Here is a 16,726-nt window from a genome sequence, read left to right on the forward strand (position 1 = left end):
GTCGTGCTCCTAGAGCGGCTTCCGGAGACCCGGAGACTCCGGACATACTGTGGGACATGTTGCGGAAAGCATCTGTCTCGAGGGAGCAGCGTACCTTAATGGGTACAGTGATTGAGAAGATTTTGTCCGCGAAGAGCGGATTAAATGAAGCCTTCATGAGCCTATTGAAGGGCTTCGAGGTTTGTGACATAATATTTTCAGCTATGTTTCATTTGCAAAGATGCGCCTGTGTATAGGTAGTAGCCCCTGATACTCGGGTTGGCTTCCACTGGGAAGCAAACGGAGGATCGAAAAGGATCGTTTGAGGACTAACCTGATGAACTTTGAACGCAGGTTGCTTCCCCCTTGGCCACTTCCCGGACTATGGAAATTGCCGAGTTGCAGCGGAAGCTTGATGTGGCAGGGGGTGGTCTTGCTTTAATCAATATGCGTCTTGACGAGTCGCAAGGTATGTATTCGGGGTAATCCTCATACATTTTTGTGGTATAAGCATGATGCTGAGATTTAGATGCTGGAATATGTATGGCTGCAGATGGTGCTCCGCCGTTGAAGTTCTTCGAGCGGAGCTGGCCCGGGCCAAGGAGCAGGCCCGACGTAGCAATGCTGCCGCCGAAAAGGCATCGACTGAATTAAAAGCCGAACAAGCTGCACGGCGCCAAGATGAGGAGAAGATATCCACGATGACGCTCGAACTGGAGAATGCTACCGGCCGCTGTGAATTTCTGGAGAAGGAGAGTAAAGCCTTCACGGCTGATCTGGACAAGGCCTTACAAGAGGCGAGAGAAGCGCGGTCGGAATCCAGAGCAGCCCGTGAGGAGGTTCGACAGGCAAGGGAGATTGCGGCTGGAAAGCCCTTTCTGCTGCAAACTAAGTTCGGTGACCCGAACTATGCCCAGCTTAACCAAGTATGGAGTTCTCCGGATGAGTTCTTGGACTTGCCGAAGAGTTCTGCCGATGCGGTGCAGTATTACCAAGCGCGAGATGGATATGCAACGGAGAAGCTTTTTTGGTCGCAGTTTGGCGCATCAAAGCGCCCTCTGTTGCTCAATGAACAGATGTCCCAATGGGCCGAACTTCATAGGACATCCGGCGCTGCCATGAAGGATGTCATAATCTGGTTGTGGCCAACCGAGCCTGTTCCGAATAGCTATTTCGGTATGGTGCAGAGGCTTGTTGATGCGGTGTCGCGTATCGATGCTGTGAAGCGGTCAACGTCCATTGAGGGTGCACAGATGGCTTTTGCCCGAGTCAAAACATTCTGGGGGAAGATGAAGGCCGTTGATGTTGCGACGAAGAGTCCACCCAAAGGCAAGGACCGCCCGGAACCGGAGCATTATTTTGGAGACGTCCTAGAGGCCGCCCGCTTGATAGAGGGTCAGTGCTCGAAAGACATAATGTTCGAGTGAGGTGTATGAAAATTGTAAAAGACAATTTTATAGTTAATCTATTTTTATGTTTTGCTCGAAAGCTTGAATTCCTCCTGTGCAGCCGTTTTAATATAATCTGAAAGTTTTCTAGTCGTCGGCTTCAGCCCCCTCGTAGGAAGTACGGGGGTGTTCGGAAAAGCATTTAATCACTCTTTATCCAACGTCTTGGTCCATGAAGGAGGTGATAATGCGGCGAACCAGGCAATCGGACTATAAGGTGTTAACACTTTAACTTAGCCATTGGAGTTTTATGGTGGGGCTACGACATAGCCCCTGGTATGTATGTGGCGTATGGTGCCTTACATATTTGATCTGAAAAAGATCCTTCGTGTGACACGGAGAATCGCTAAAGATTCCAATAAATCGTCAAGTGGTTGACCTGCTCTCGCCGCATCATGACAGTCAGTTTTCGGCTTTCTCTACTGAGGTACTTGACCAGATGAACCGGAAGCACAATCGCAGTAGTTTTCCCTTTACTACCCTAGCCGATAGAGCGGAACGTGGGGTAGCAAGCACAGGAGCCGGGCAACCCAACTATTGACCCAATACAATGATTCGAAGCTGATGCATATAAGGCCAAACTTGCGACGGCGAAGTGCGCTGTAGAGCCGTTCGGGCTTTTGCTGGCAACTCATTTGTTCCCATACCGAGTCCCTGGCAGGTTATGCCAAGTCTATCCGTGAAACAACCATGGGAGCCGTATTCAGTGGCGAGACAACACGGATGATTAGTTCGGATACTGTTTATTGGGAACTGAGCGATATGCCAATGATTACTTATGCTATATATAAAAGCCATCCTCTCGGCTATTTGACATGCTCGGGGTCGGAGGCGGAGGAACAGGCATAGTACAGGCTCAAAAAAATAGAGAGTGCGGTCTACAAAAAGTTATTTTGGACCTCCCGTCGCACGTCTGCGTCGCCAGTCCTCGGTGGGGGGAATCCTTGATGGAAATAGCCCCTTAGGTGAGTGTACGGATCCGGACTCCGATAGAGCCAGTTTCAGATGTTTACCCTGTTCGTCACCTATTTTTAAAGGATAGTGAAGGAAGAAATAAAAAGAAAATAAAATAAAAAATGTTACTAGAATGCTTGCAGGCTTGTCCGTATTGTGCTTCCGCCAATGCCCATGGTATCTTGAGTGTGTAATGATGTATGCGCGGTACAAATTTTGCAGGTGTGCGGAGTGGGCGGCGGAAGCCGGGTTGCTATTTCCGCTCCGGGAGTGGCCGATCCACGGGTGAGAATTGCTTCTGACCCCCGGTATTTTGTTGATGAACGCCTCCTTCATCCCTGTCGCCTGACGGCCTCCTCCCCTTGTGTTCGGCGTTGAGCTTGCCGGCCTGTTTAAAGACCCAGCAGTTTCTGTTGGTATGATTAGCTGGTTTGTCGGGGTGGCCATGAATCTGGCAGGGTCGGTCCAATATGATGTCTAGGTTGGATGGTTCGTCTCGATTTGCCTTGAATGGCTTCTTCCATTGACCGAGCTTGGGGTTGCTGAATCCGGCGTTGACCGCTGTGTTGCTTGATCTTTCATTATCATTGCGACTGTTGTGTTTGGTTCGTCGTGGCTTGCCATTGCCATCTCGGATGTCGGAAGTGTCTGGGTCGCTGGCAATGTTGCTTCTACGAGTGAGCCATCTGTCTTCTCCCGCGCAAAAGCGGGTCATTAGAGCAGTAATCGCTGTCATGGATTTAGGTCCTTCTTGTCCGAGGTGGCGTGCTAGCCATTCGTCCCGGACGCTGTGTTTGAAGGCCGCAAGGGCTTCCGCGTCCGGACAGTCGACGATTTGGTTCTTTTTAACTAAGAACCGAGTCCAGAGCTTCCTGGCTGACTCTCCGGGCTGCTGGACAATGTGGCTTAGGTCATCGGCATCTGGTAGCCGGACATATGGTCCTTGGAAGTTGTTGAGGAAGGCTTCTTCCAAGTCTTCCCAGTTGCCTATGGAATTTTCAGGCAGGCTGTTTAGCCAGTGCCGAGCTGGCCCTTTTAGCTTTAGTGGGAGGTATTTAATGGCGTGAAGGTCATCTCCACGCGCCATGTGGATATGTAGGATACAATCTTCTATCAATACCGCGGGATCGGTTGTTTCGTCGTATGATTCAATATTGACGGGTTTGAATCCTTCGGGGAATTCATGATCCATCACTTTATCAGTGAAGCAAAGAGGGTGTGCGGAGCCTCTATGTTGGGCCACACTGCGACATAACTCCGAAGGAGCCCACTTGCGGTTTTCGGCTCGGGCGTGGCGAGGTTTGTCATGTCCGAATAGGTAGCCTCTGTCGCGTGTCGAGGCATGCCCTCGCGATCCATAGATTGATCTTGCGTGTCCTGCTCTATTATCCGAGTCCCGTCGGAGGTCGTCTGTACGGCCATGAGCTGTGTTATTCCTGCCTTTACGGCGAGGTGGGGCGGTCTGGTGTTCGGCTTGAGTTGCCTCTTTATCCGGACAGAGTTGTCGACGATCTGTCGCATTATGTGATGATGGTATGGGCTCCAACGCCTCGTCATCAAACTGAGGTAGCAATCTATACTTCGGGTAGCTCTTGGCTGGGCCACTAAGGCCGTATTCTTCGGTGGCCAGGACTTTGGTCCATCTATCGTTGAGTAGGTCTTGGTCAGCTTGAAGCTGCTGCTGCTTCTTTTTCAGGCTCCTTGCGGTGGCTATTAGCCTGCGCTTGAAGCGCTCCTGCTCGAGGGGTTCTTCGGGTATGATGAAGTCGTCGTCGCCGAGGCTTACCTCATCTTCGGAGAGCGGAAGGTAGTTGTCGTCATCCGAATTGTTGCTAGGTAGGGCCTGTTCATCGAGGCTGGCTTGCCCGTTTTCTTGTTCCTCCTGGTCGGATCTTGTTCCAACAGGGTCTTCATTGTTTTTGGCGTCGTCCGGAGTACTATTTTCTCTGGTGCCAGCGTTGCTGTGATGTGACTTAGAGCGGCATTTACACGTCATACGAAGAGGTGGCCGTCCCACGTCCCGTGAATGGCGGGTCTTGGCCTTGCTCCTTGTCGGCATCGTCATTTATACCGTCGATGTCTTCGGAGCCATAGTCAAGCATGTCGGTTGAGTCCTCGACAGTGGCTACGAAGTGGGTGGCGGGTGGGAAGCGAAGTTCTCCATTGCTAGCTTCTAGCTCAAACCGGACATAGTTCGCCTGTGAGTCCTCCACCAGGGACAGACTTTTTAATGAATTTAGAACCTCGCCTAAGGGTGAGTATTGGAAGATATCTGCAGCGCTGAACTCGAAGATCGATAACCGATCCAGCTCTACGCCTGCGGCCATGCGTAGTTCGGAACTTATAGCCGGAAGCGAGTCTGGAATTCCGTCGGCGCAAACATTGCACGGTGCTAGGTCCGTGTGCGGCTCCGACGCCGCGGATTCTGTGGTTTTGGATGGTGCGATCTGCTCTAGGTCTAAGGCCGTAGCAGTTATACGAACCATCTCCTGCATACGGTCCGATGACAGATTTAAGTTGTCGGCGTTCTGGGAACGGGGGTCCCCAGACTTGCCTGCCTGCGGCCCACGGCGTGGCTAAGCTAGCGGGCCGTACAGCCCATCTTCATCAACAAGGCAATCAAGACCTTCGCGAGGGGCCAAGCCTCGCGAGGCGGACGACACAAGACCTCCTCAGGAGCAGCCTAGCCAGGCAGGCTCACGAGGAGCGTAGATATCAAGGCGGGGCAAACCTCACGAGGCTATCGTGACGTGAGCCATGACGATCGACACCAGGCGGGCGCCAGGGCGCGCAGCGTCCTTGTTTCCTCTTTGGTGCTAAAGAGGCAGGCGCAGGCGCGGAGTGCCGAGGCATCAAGCAAAGGTTTCCATATTGGTGCAACGAGACCAAGACCAGCAGGACGGCAAGACGGAGGTCACCATGGAGCCCAAGACGGCGTCATCGCCAGAGCCTTTTGCAGGCGAAGACCGCTTTTGTCAGGATAGCTTGTACTAGCTGTCCCCTTTCAAATTTGCCCGCCGTTGTTGGCTCCCTTCCCGCTCAATATTTGGGGAGAGGACCAGGGCCTATATAAGTAGAGCTAGCCACCATAGTAGGAGGGATCGAGTCGCGCTCTCACCGCACAAGTTCACCAAGCACAAGAACACCTCAACCTCAGGAGGTTGTTCTTCCCCTTGTACTGCTCATCATCAGCCCAAGAGGCAATCCACCACCACACACTGGAGTAGGGTATTACACCACAACGGTGGCCCAAACCAGTATAAATCCCGTGTCTTTCTGTGTTGCGAGTTCGCCGAGTTCGTCCGTGAGATCTTAGCAAGCTAGGGCATGGATCGGTAGGCCGGAAAGAACTTCGCGCGCACCCCAGAGTTCGAACCTTAAGGGTTTTGCCGGAACCCGAGATCCGACATTTGGCGCGCCAAATAGGGGTGCACCAGAGCTTCTTCCTCGCCAATCGACTTACCGACGCTCCACGGCCAAGATGTCCGGCGACCCAAGAGCTGACTCCGACCGCTGGGCAGCCTGGCCGGCCCGGGTGACGACGCCTGCCGATGAAGACCTCGACCCCACGCTCCAGGCGGCGCGAGCGCCGTCCAACGCTGCGGGGCACGGGCGAGGCGGCCAGGCGTCGTCCACCCTCACTCCACGACAAGTACGAGCCGCTGCAAGGACAGCAAGCCACGCCGCGGCGACGGCGCTACACTCGCGGCGGGAGCAGGCAAACATGCGGGCATCACTCACAGTGGCAAGAGAGCTGCTGCAGTGCCGGCTGATGGAGAGCGGCCGGGATGCGCTGATGGAACGCGTTGCCGAGCTGCTGGACGCGGCGGCGTCGGGAGCACCGCCCTTCTGCTATCGGCTCCCTTCTCAGGCCGTTGCGGGGCCTCATGGCGGGCCTCGCCGCAACCACGCGCCATTGGGCGTGCCTGGGGGCTTCGTCAACACCAGCACGGCCGGCAGCGCCGGGGGCTCCTCCGCCCCCATGCCGCCTGCAACAAGCACGGGCACAAGCATCGCCCCCATGGTCCCAGCGAGATGCCACGCTACTATCCTCAGGACGCCACGCTGGGCCGAGCAACATGGAGTGTGGGGCACTATGTTGAGGTGTTCGGGGTAACGGCCCCGGAAGCCTATGTACCCCGCATGATGGACCAAGAGTACGCACCGGAGGACGACCCCGGCTCGTTCGTTGGAGAAAATTGGGAAGAAGGGGCGCTAGGAGTCGAAGCCTTCCAGGAACCAACGGAGAACCACGACGATCGCGCCATCAACGGCAACTACAGGGTACCACTAATCTCTCGGGAGCAGGCTTACGCTAACCATGGGCTGCAAGTGAAACAGGTCGCAGCGTCGATCGACGACCCTGGCATAGCAGCATCCCTTCCAACAAGGGAAGCACGCTGGGGGCCACCAGGAGGGAGCCAGGAGCAAGGCCCCTCCCCACGTCGTGCGAAGTCGGGCGACACCTGGAGGTAGGCCCTCTGCCGGGGAGGCCTCGACGACCCTTCCCCCGGCAGAGGACCCGTGGTCGCCGAGGGCACCGCTGGCGTCCTCTTTCCCCCCTTGTGTCGTCCAGGTTGCCGTTCGGCTCAAAGGTGGTCGAGGGTGGCGCAAGGCGGGGCCCTCGTCTGGCGATATGAAGCAAGGCCGGTACCTTTGAAGAAGGCCCGGTGCCTGTGAAGCTTGCCGCCCGTGACACTCTCACGTAATAATGAGTTGGGGTTGTACATGCCCCGGAGTCTCAGGGATGCCGGCCTCAGGCCCTGGGGCTCCCTCCCACGCCTAGTGGCAGCACTTAGCTCCGCGCTGGTGAGAAGACTTGAAGACCAGAAGACTAGAATAGGCGCCGGACGCGGCCTTTCATTTTGGATCTCTTTTTCTGTAGCCTTGCTTTCTGGATCTGGATTTAAGTCGAAGTCGAGTTTTTATCGGTGCGTGCGGGGGGGGGGTGCCTTTTCTCGTTCAAGCAATTTCTTGCTTTCTGGATTTCGTTCTGCCTGGGACTCATGTCCGTCGCCTTCCCCTCACGAGCGGGACTGCGCGAAGCGCACGCGTGCCGAGCGCGCGCTAACGCTGCAACTGGTGCTTGCCTCTTGCGGGGCCCCTCCTGACGGGTCGACAAGCTGCGCAGGATTCTCAGAAACTCGTCGCCTCACGACCCAGCTCAAGGCTGGCACTGAGTAAGGTAACCCACGACGGGAAACTCACCCCTGGACTTACGAGTTCGCGAGGGCACATACTCAATACCACGTAGAAAAGTAAGGGCTGCAACTTGCTTACATGAGGGGCTCCCCCTCTCAAAATGCTCTTACAAGTTTTCCAAGGGCCGCGCCCGAGTTTTTGCGTGCAGGATGCAACGACAGGAGAACATGGGATCAGCCAGATATGTCACTTGCTGTGTCGCCCTCGGACGCGTCACTCGCATCATCTTCGTCTTTGCCGGCACCGTCGCCGTCTTCGGCGACGCCTTCATCGCCGTTGTCAACCACATCACCTTCGTCTGCGACGACCACCACCGCGTCGTCGTCAGAAGCGAAGGCTCTGACCAGCGCATCCACGTTGTTCTCCACCCACTGCGCCAGGTCACCCCGGACGGTCTGCGGCACGGGGGTAATGGCGGCGTTGAAGTCGAAGTCAGGAAAGGTGTTCCTGAGGTGGCTAAAGACGCGAGAGAACGCGCGCGCGAGCAGGCCCCGGCTTCTCTCTTCCACGAGCCGGTGAGCCCTGTCAGACCGGGCTTCCAGGCGCGTCACCACATCGGTGAAGAAGGTCAGGTGGCTGGCGTAGTCATTTGAGTGAGGAGGCGGTGCATTCTCGTCGCAGATGTAGCCCAGGGCGGTATTAGCCCTGTTCCGGAGATCCTGAAGCATGGGGGCGTGCTCGCGCTCCAACGTCCGCCGTTGGAGCACTTCCTCCCTGTTTTTCCGCGCGGCGGCCTCGGTGTCGTCAACCCGCTTCTGAAGGGAAAGCAGCTCGGCGCGGGCGGAGGCCAAGTCCGCCTGCGCCGTGACCAGGGCGGCGGCCGTGGCCTCCCCACACCTCTCCGCCTCGTCCAACCTGGGCCTGAGGGCAGCGGCCCTGCCCGCACCCTCCGTCCCTGCGAGCTTCAATTTGAAATCATACCTACCCTCCAGATCTGCGCGAACCTCGGCCACCCGGCGGTCGACCTCCTCCTGCACCTTGGCCTCGCGAACCCCAACGACATCTTCTGCTTGAGCAACTTGACGCTCCCTCGTCTCCAGTTGCTCGAGCTCGAGGCTGTGTTCCACGGCCTCCAGCGCCAGCGCCTCCTCGCGCTTCCGGACGTCCTTCTCCTCGGCAGGCGTCCCCCTCAGCGACGCAAAAGCGGCTCTGCGCACCTCCACCTGCTGCTCGAGGGATGCACTCCAGGCCTGGAGCTCCCACGCGCGCTTCTCTGCAGCCTCGCGGCGGCAGTCAGCCTCGCGAACCTCCTCCAAGGCTCGGGAGCAAGCTTCGCGTGAAACCTTGAGGGACGCCTCGGCCTTCGCGTTCTCAAGATCACGCTGGTAGCGGCTAAGGTTTATAGCCACCCTCAGCTTGCGCTGTTCCTCCACCAGCCGAAGACCCTCAGCCTCAAGGCGCGAGTCAACACCCGCGAGCTCTTCACCAAGTCGGCTCATTGCGCCCATTGCCTCCTGGAAGAGCTCATGGCGAACTACGCTCCGCCCGTGCTCGAGCTCGAACGCTCGGCCCACCTCGTCCTCCACCTCGGGGGCCGCGGGCGGGGCATCAAGCGGCGCACCGCCCTTCAGCAGGGGGCTGGGGCTGGTGCTGCACCTGGTGTCAACCGGTCCTCGTGAGGAGCCCAAGCCAATCGGGGCTCGCTGCTTGAAGAGGAGCCGAAGATCGAGGCCAACCAGCTACAGTCCATGACCAGAGGAGGGGTCTTGGGCACGCCCTCCAAGCTCCACACCAGACCGTGGGGGAGGGGCGACGAAGCCGCAGGCTCAGCGCGCCACGAAGGCAGGAGCGCTCCTTCAACCAACCATGCTCCAGGAGCGGCAAGCGGACCCGGAACGCTCGAGACTGATGGGGGAGTCGAGGAAGGAGGAAGCCGCTTCTCAGGAGACGCGGTAGCCTCGACGGAAGGAGCCCTGAAGGACTGAGGCCAGGAGAAGAAAACAGCACGCAAGAAGCCATAATAGTACGATACTCACGCGTCGATGGCGATGTACTTCCTTCGCTTCAGTGGCCCGAAGGTGTTGTTGCCGCTCGGGGATCCTTTCCTCTTGCGGAGCTCCTCGAAGTCCACGCAAAGCCGACCGAAGCGCTGGACGTGGCGGCCAGCGCAGGGCGAGGTCAAGGAAGAGCTTGGAAGGACAGCTTCAGGGGTGCCCGGCTGTGGCGAACAGCCGGGCGCCGTCTCGCCAAGACCTCCCGAGGCTTCCGGGGCTTTGGCCTCAGGAGCCGCATGCCGCGTCTCCTCAGCGACCGACGTCTCGGGGAAGGGGTCGCAAGCTCCCGAGGACGACGCCCCAGGATCGCCGCGCAGCATGTGCTCCTCAGCACTTAAGCCGCCGGCCTCCGTCGGAGCTCGCCGTCCTGCACCCTCACCTGGGGCGAGCTCGGCACCGGCGGCAAGGAAGGGAACCACGTCGACGGGGTTCTCGCGGGGCCCCACCAGGCCGATCGGGCGCAGCCCCCACTCGTCAAAGGTGGGCATGCTCTCGGCAAATTCGACCTTGTTCTCGCAACGGTACAGCAGGCAGCTCTTCCTGGGCATGTCGTCCGGCAGAGGGGCACCCGTCAGGACCGTAAGCACTGTCTCCCGCGTCTTGAAAGGAAGCCCCTCCTCTTGAAACCTCATGTGGTCCTAACTGCTAAGCAAGGCCCACATCGGGCGGGAATGGCGCTGAAGCGGTGCGACTCGGCGCTTGATGAACTCCTTCACCACCATAGGCGCGGTCACGCCACAGTCCTTCAACCTCCTCAGCCTAGCCTAGACGGGAGCGAGGCGGGGGTTCGTGAGATTCTGGTGGCCCCAGCCGAAGTTTGGAACAGCAGGCCCCGCCGGAGCATGAAGCAGAGGGCTGAGCACGCCGACATCGACAAACACCCATCATGTACGAAACTCGCTCGTGGATGAAGGAAGCTCGAAGTCAATCCCCGCGCCCGCCATTGGGGCCACGGCCTGGAAGCTCACGCACCCCGAGCACTGCTGAGGGTCAGCCAGGTGCAGTGAGAAGAAATGGCGGAGGAGGGCCACCGAAGGAGCGATACCCACCATGGCTTCGCACACAAAGGCGAAGACAGCAAGAAGAGTCACCGATTGAGGGTCAAGATGCAGCATGTGGATCTGATAATGCTCGAGCACCGCGTTAAAGAAGGTGGAGAAGGGAGGAATCAGGCCAGCCCAGAGGGCATCTATGAAGATTGGGACTTCAGTGGCTGCCCGAGCCATGCGAGTGCGAGACGCGGGCCAAGCCACCGTATCTCCCCACTCGTTGAAGCTAGAAGCAAGCATTGGACGCACCTTGTCCATGGCCTCATCGTTGAGCACCCGGGATCGGCCCAGCGCCGGCTCAACGGCCGGAGGCGAGCTTGGCGGAGACAGGGGTTTCTTCCCCTTGTCTGCTTGTTTCGGCGCCATGGCAGCAAAGCGGGCAGAGGGCAGGTCAGATTGGAGAAGAGAAACAGAGTCTCGAGGAAGCAGAGAGATTGGGGAAGCAAGGCGCAGACGACGGAGGAATAATTGTGTAGGTCGCGGGGGCCGCGTAGCCAGGCGGATTCTAAGGCAACGTGGGGAAGCGGAGACGCCCACGTCCAATCAACCGCCACGCGTCAACCGAGGCCGCAGGCTTTTGGGGCCCGTGGCGCTCCGTACTTGACCCTTGGCTTCGCCTCGAAGCCAAGCCCAAGCGCGCCTTGGGCCCGGGGGCTACTGTCGGTGTTCTGGGAACGGGGGTCCCCAGACTTGCCTGCCTGCGGCCCACGGCGTGGCTAAGCTAGCGGGCCGTACGGCCCATCTTCATCAACAAGGCAATCAAGACCTTCGCGAGGGGCCAAGCCTCGCGAGGCGGACGACACAAGACCTCCTCAGGAGCGGCCTAGCCAGGCAGGCTCACGAGGAGCGGAGATATCAAGGCGGGGCAAACCTCATGAGGCTCTCGTGACGTGAGCCATGACGATCTACACCAGGCAGGCGCCAGGGCGCGTGGCGTCCTTGTTTCCTCTTTGGTGCTAAAGAGGCAGGCGCAGGCGCGGAGTACCGAGGCATCAAGCAAAGGTTTCCATATCGGTGCAATGAGACAAAGACCAGCAGGACGGCAAGACGGAGGTCACCATGGAGCCCAAGACGGCGTCATCGCCAGAGCCTTTTGCAGGTGAAGACCGCTTTTGTCAGGATAGCTTGTACTAGCTGTCCCCTTTCATATTTGCCCGCCGTTGTTGGCTCCCTTCCCGCTCAATATTTGGGGAGAGGACCAGGGCCTATATAAGTAGAGCTAGCCACCACAGTAGGAGGGATCGAGTCACGCTCTCACCGCACAAGTTCACCAAGCACAAGAACACCTCAACCTCAGGAGGCTGTTCTTCCCCTTGTACTGCTCATCATCAGCCCAAGAGGCAATCCACCACCACACACTGGAGTAGGGTATTACACCACAACGGTGGCCCGAACCAGTATAAATCCCGTGTCTTTCTGTGTTGCGAGTTCGTCGAGTTCGTCCGTGAGATCTTAGCAAGCTAGGGCGTGGACCAGTAGGAGGGAAAGAACTTCGCGCGCACCCCAGAGTTCGAACCTTAAGGGTTTTGCCGGAACCCGAGATCCGACATAAGTCATGTCCATCGGAGCGAGGGGGAGCGATCGCTGCGGTCTCGAATCCTTTAAAGATCAAGTCTCCACGGATATCCGCGACGTAGTTCAAGCTTTTCGAATCTGACCTGGTGGCCAGGGGCGTAGCTATCGACCTGCTGCAGACGGCCAAGCGAGTTGGACAGCATCACTATTGATGATTGAAGGGGCCATCGAACCTTTCGTCGACGGCACAGTGGAACTCTCAATGAAAGCACCAATGTCGGTGTCAAAACCGGCGGATCTCGGGTAGGGAGTCCCGAACTGTGCGTCTAGGATCGATGGTAACAGGAGACAGGGGACACGATGTTTACCCAGGTTCGGGGCCTCTCTATGGAGGTAATACCCTACTTCCTGCTTGATTGATCTTGATGAATATGAGTATTACAAGAGTTGATCTACCACGAGATCGTAATGGCTAAACCCTAAAAGTCTAGCCTGTATGACTATGGTAATGTGTATATCCTTTCCGGACTAACCCCTCCGGTTTATATAGACACCGGGGGATCTAGGGTTACATAGAGTCGGTTACATAAGAAGGAATCTTCATATTCGGTCGCCAAGCTTGCCTTCCACGCCAAGGAGAGTCCAATCCGGACACGGGTACAGTCTTCGGCCTTCATGTCTTCACAGCCCATCAGTACGGCCCATGGATAACGGGCCGGACGCCCGAGGACCCCTTAGTCCAGGACTCCCTAAGTGGATGTGACTCTCCTAGTTCTACAATGTGTGGAGTGATCGTTGGGCAAGCAGGTGACATTTTCTCTGTGTAATCTCGGTGATGTGATTCTTTTTTTATTGATCTAGCAACACTCCTTGCTCTTTTTGGTCTATTTCCATGGTGCTATGTGCTAAGTATAAGTTCCTTTTTCTTTCATTTTTTGTCGGTTCAGTGCAGTTTTCAATCTTCAGCAGCCCGGGTACTATTGAAGGAAGAAGATGGTGAGAATGATTTTCAAAGTAATTTTTTTCTGCTAGTGAACCGCCAATTTTTCTGGTCCCGCCAACATTCTAGAAATTTGCATTAATATGCCAATCAGAGACACTATTTAGGGTAACATCAACCTCTTCTATCCATAATAAGGCTAAACTGACACTTAACCATCGCCTAGATGCATGCATCCGCTAAAAACCGAACAAGTTTTCTCAAATCTGCAACTCTATTACCCTCGACCTTCATCCACACAAAGGGCGGGTACCTCCAACCTCACTATGTTGTGAAGCTCTCAAAGTGTCTTTGGGTTCCCAAGCCCACGGCAGTTCAAACCCAAGAAATTCATTAATTGTTCTCGGCGATGGTGCACACTTTTTCTTCGAGTCTCTATTATCTCCCATCTCATTAGAGAACTCATCTTCATTATTCCTTTTCTTTTTAGGTACTCCTAGTCTACCAACATCAGTTGAGAAGTACCAACACCTCCCTTTGCATTCGTATCCACTCATCGGTATACTTGGTTGTTGTTCCTTCCTCTTCCTCCATTTCCAATATCTCCTCGACTAGCTAGCCACCTCGGACATTGAACTTATACACAACATCCCGAACCACCCCATGCCCTGACTTGATCGATGATGTGGCCTCTTCTCCATCCTCTACTTCATTCGGCACACCAACTTTAATTAGCTATATGCGCCGAAAGTCTCTCCCTAACTCCTTTGGTTATTGCCCCAACTACGCCTAATGCCGGGCCACCTTATATTTTACTCGGACGCTATATGCGCCGAAAGGCTCTCCATGACTCCTCTGGTTTTTGCCCCATCTGCACCTAACGATGAACTACCTTATATTTTCCTTGAACAAAAGACAAGGTTGACTATCGCGCTCCGTAGGAGTCACACAATACAAATCGACATGTCCCAATGAGCCACATGAAAAGCAAAATACGACAAGATCATAAAAAGATTATCTCTTTTTTGCGAGCCGGTTCCAGTTGTACCCACCGCTTTGGGCCGCCCAACAAAAGCAAACGCTCACTTGCACGGTCGCCCCCACCACCCGCGATATGTTAGATTGGTTGACCGGGCCACCGGTTGTCCATTGAATATGAGACCATTGACCATTTTTTAAAAAAGTTCTTGAAATTAAAAAAAAATCACATTTTATTTTTTTTCACAAAAGTATGAAAAAAATTCCATGAATTTGGGAAAAAGTTCATGAATTTGAAAAAATATTCTTTTTTTGGAAAAGTTCATAATTTTGGAAAATTCACAAATATTGGAAAAAGTTCACGAATATGAGAATAGTTCATGGGTTTGAAAAAGAAGTTCATGAATTCTTGAATAGTTCATGAGTTTGAAAAAGTTTGCGAATCTGAAACACATTCACAAATTTGAAAAAAAGAATGAAAATTAAGAAAACAGAAAAAAGGACAAATAAAAATGGAAAATAAAAGTAAAAAACGAAACAGAAAAAAACCACGACCTAAAAAAACAGAAAACGAAAAAAGAAGAAGGAAAAACGCCCAAGAAAGGTCTAGAAGCTTCCCAACAACTAAAACTGATACATAAGCCGCCAAATAGGAGTTGCCATTGCTTTCTGCTACTAATCAACAACAAGTTTTAAGTGCCAAGGTACTCTATTAGCGGGGATAGCTCAGTTGGGAGAGCGTCAGACTGAAGATCTGAAGGTCGCGTGTTCGATCCACGCTCACCGCACAAATATTTTTTAAATGCGTCTGCCCGGTTTTTAATTCCTTCGTAGTATTTTTTCCTTTTGAGAATCATTCCTTTGTATTTTTGAAGGGGATTTTATTACCTTGTAACGCAGCAGCAACACGGTGTGGGCCTCCGCACCAAACTAGGCCTCGGCCCTCCAAACAAACTAAGGATTTAATGGTTCACCAAAGCCGATGGACGCCAAATGAACAGCGCTCAGAACACGCGACCTCAAAAAAAAAGTTTCAAAAAAAAAAAACTGTGGAGGCCTGCGCCGGGGACGAGCTCTACACGCGGCGCCGCCGCAGGCCTCCACAGTTTTTTTTTTTGAAACTTTTTTTTTGAGGTCGCGTGTTCTGAGTGCTGTTCATTTGGCGTCCATCGGCTTTGGTGAACCATTAAATCCTTAGTTTGTTTGGAGGGCCGAGGCCTAGTTTGGTGCGGAGGCCCACACCGTGTTGCTGCTGCGTTACAAGGTAATAAAATTCCCGGCGCAGGCAGCGCGGCCTCGTTCTGAGCATGGCATGCAGAGCGGTTAAACTAGTTAACCTGCTCATCAGCTCGCTAGGTACGTCGGCGTGGTGAGATCAGATGATTCTGTGACTACAGACAATAAGCAAACGTAGTACTTCTCCGCTAGTGCAGCATTTCTGGAAGTAGTTGTCACTGGCTGTGTTTCAAGGTCTCCTGTCGGTCAGTTATATTTCTACACTCTTCAGTTCAGTCTCTCAACCCGCACAGTTTCTCTTGTTTCCTCTGCACATTTAGATAGAACGAATGATGGAGTGCCGGCGTGCCAATCTTTTATCAGATAATAAATAAACTGACGAATGTCGCTGTCATATCTGTGTATAATCTGTCGGGCGTAAATCTTGAAGACTGCAGTATCTGTGAGAACTGAGAAGAAAGATCACCCATTTTTCTAACAAGTGTTCTGTAGTGACTGGTACACACCACTGACGCGTTCTCCTGAAGGCAAAATACTGCATCCTGCAGGTAGGTCATCATGCTTCTGTTTGTTGCGAAATGCAAATGATCCACATGATTAGAGGAGAAACCAATCCTTGCTTAGAGGATTTGGAGGCTGCCATTTCGGTAAATACGACGGAATGTGTATATGCACCATATCCACATATTGAATTCTTGAAATTTCTCCGGTATTTTGGAATCTTTGTAAACACTTTGCTTATTCATAAACCAACATGGCTGGTTTTTCATAATTTGTCTAAATTCCAAAATTTTGAAAGATGAACCCTCAGACATATTGGCTATCAAAAACATGGATCATGGATTCTAGAAAGAAAAAAAAAGATCAACACATCATAAATTTCCGTGTTCTAGTCTTCCAAATATTCAATGACAAGTTTTAGACTAATCTGACATAAGGTTCCAACAAGTCTGATTCAGAGTTCTGAACCTCTAGAAAATCACATGTCAACTTTCCAATTAATGCTTCTCTATATCTGATGCCCCCGGTTACTGCGCTTATATTGTCTTTGCCTAAACTGGAGGCTTCTTTTTTTATATGGGACTCGCTACAGGGCAGTTGCCTGATTTTAGGATTTGGGTCAACCTATTGCTAACAAATCGACTGAACCAAAACATGTTTAAGTTAATTTCAGTGTTATAGCACAACTGAAGCCTTTTTCCATACAAAACCAACAGAAGCCCACAACACTTCTTGGGCCAACGGGAAACAACAACCCGTTGATGAACATAAACAAAAATAAAGAAAAAACAAAATTGAAGTTATCTAATGAAGAATGAATTAGTTGCACAAAATTATTAAAAAATTGCACACAATTTACAGAAAAATTGCGCATTTGTAAAATATGCAAGAATGCGCATATAGGAGTGGAGTTTATGAAAAAAAAAATTC

General features: G+C 53.6%; 1 non-coding gene across 1 annotated transcript; it reads left to right on the forward strand.

Moving 5' to 3' along the window:
• Positions 1 to 14,774: 14,774 nt before the first annotated feature.
• On the forward strand, positions 14,775 to 14,847 carry TRNAF-GAA (transfer RNA phenylalanine (anticodon GAA)). Its single transcript has one exon. It is a non-coding gene; the product is annotated as a tRNA-Phe (tRNA).
• Positions 14,848 to 16,726: the final 1,879 nt, after the last annotated feature.

This window comes from Aegilops tauschii, chromosome 4, assembly GCF_002575655.3.
Source record: "Aegilops tauschii subsp. strangulata cultivar AL8/78 chromosome 4, Aet v6.0, whole genome shotgun sequence".
Taxonomy (NCBI): Eukaryota; Viridiplantae; Streptophyta; class Magnoliopsida; order Poales; family Poaceae; genus Aegilops; species Aegilops tauschii.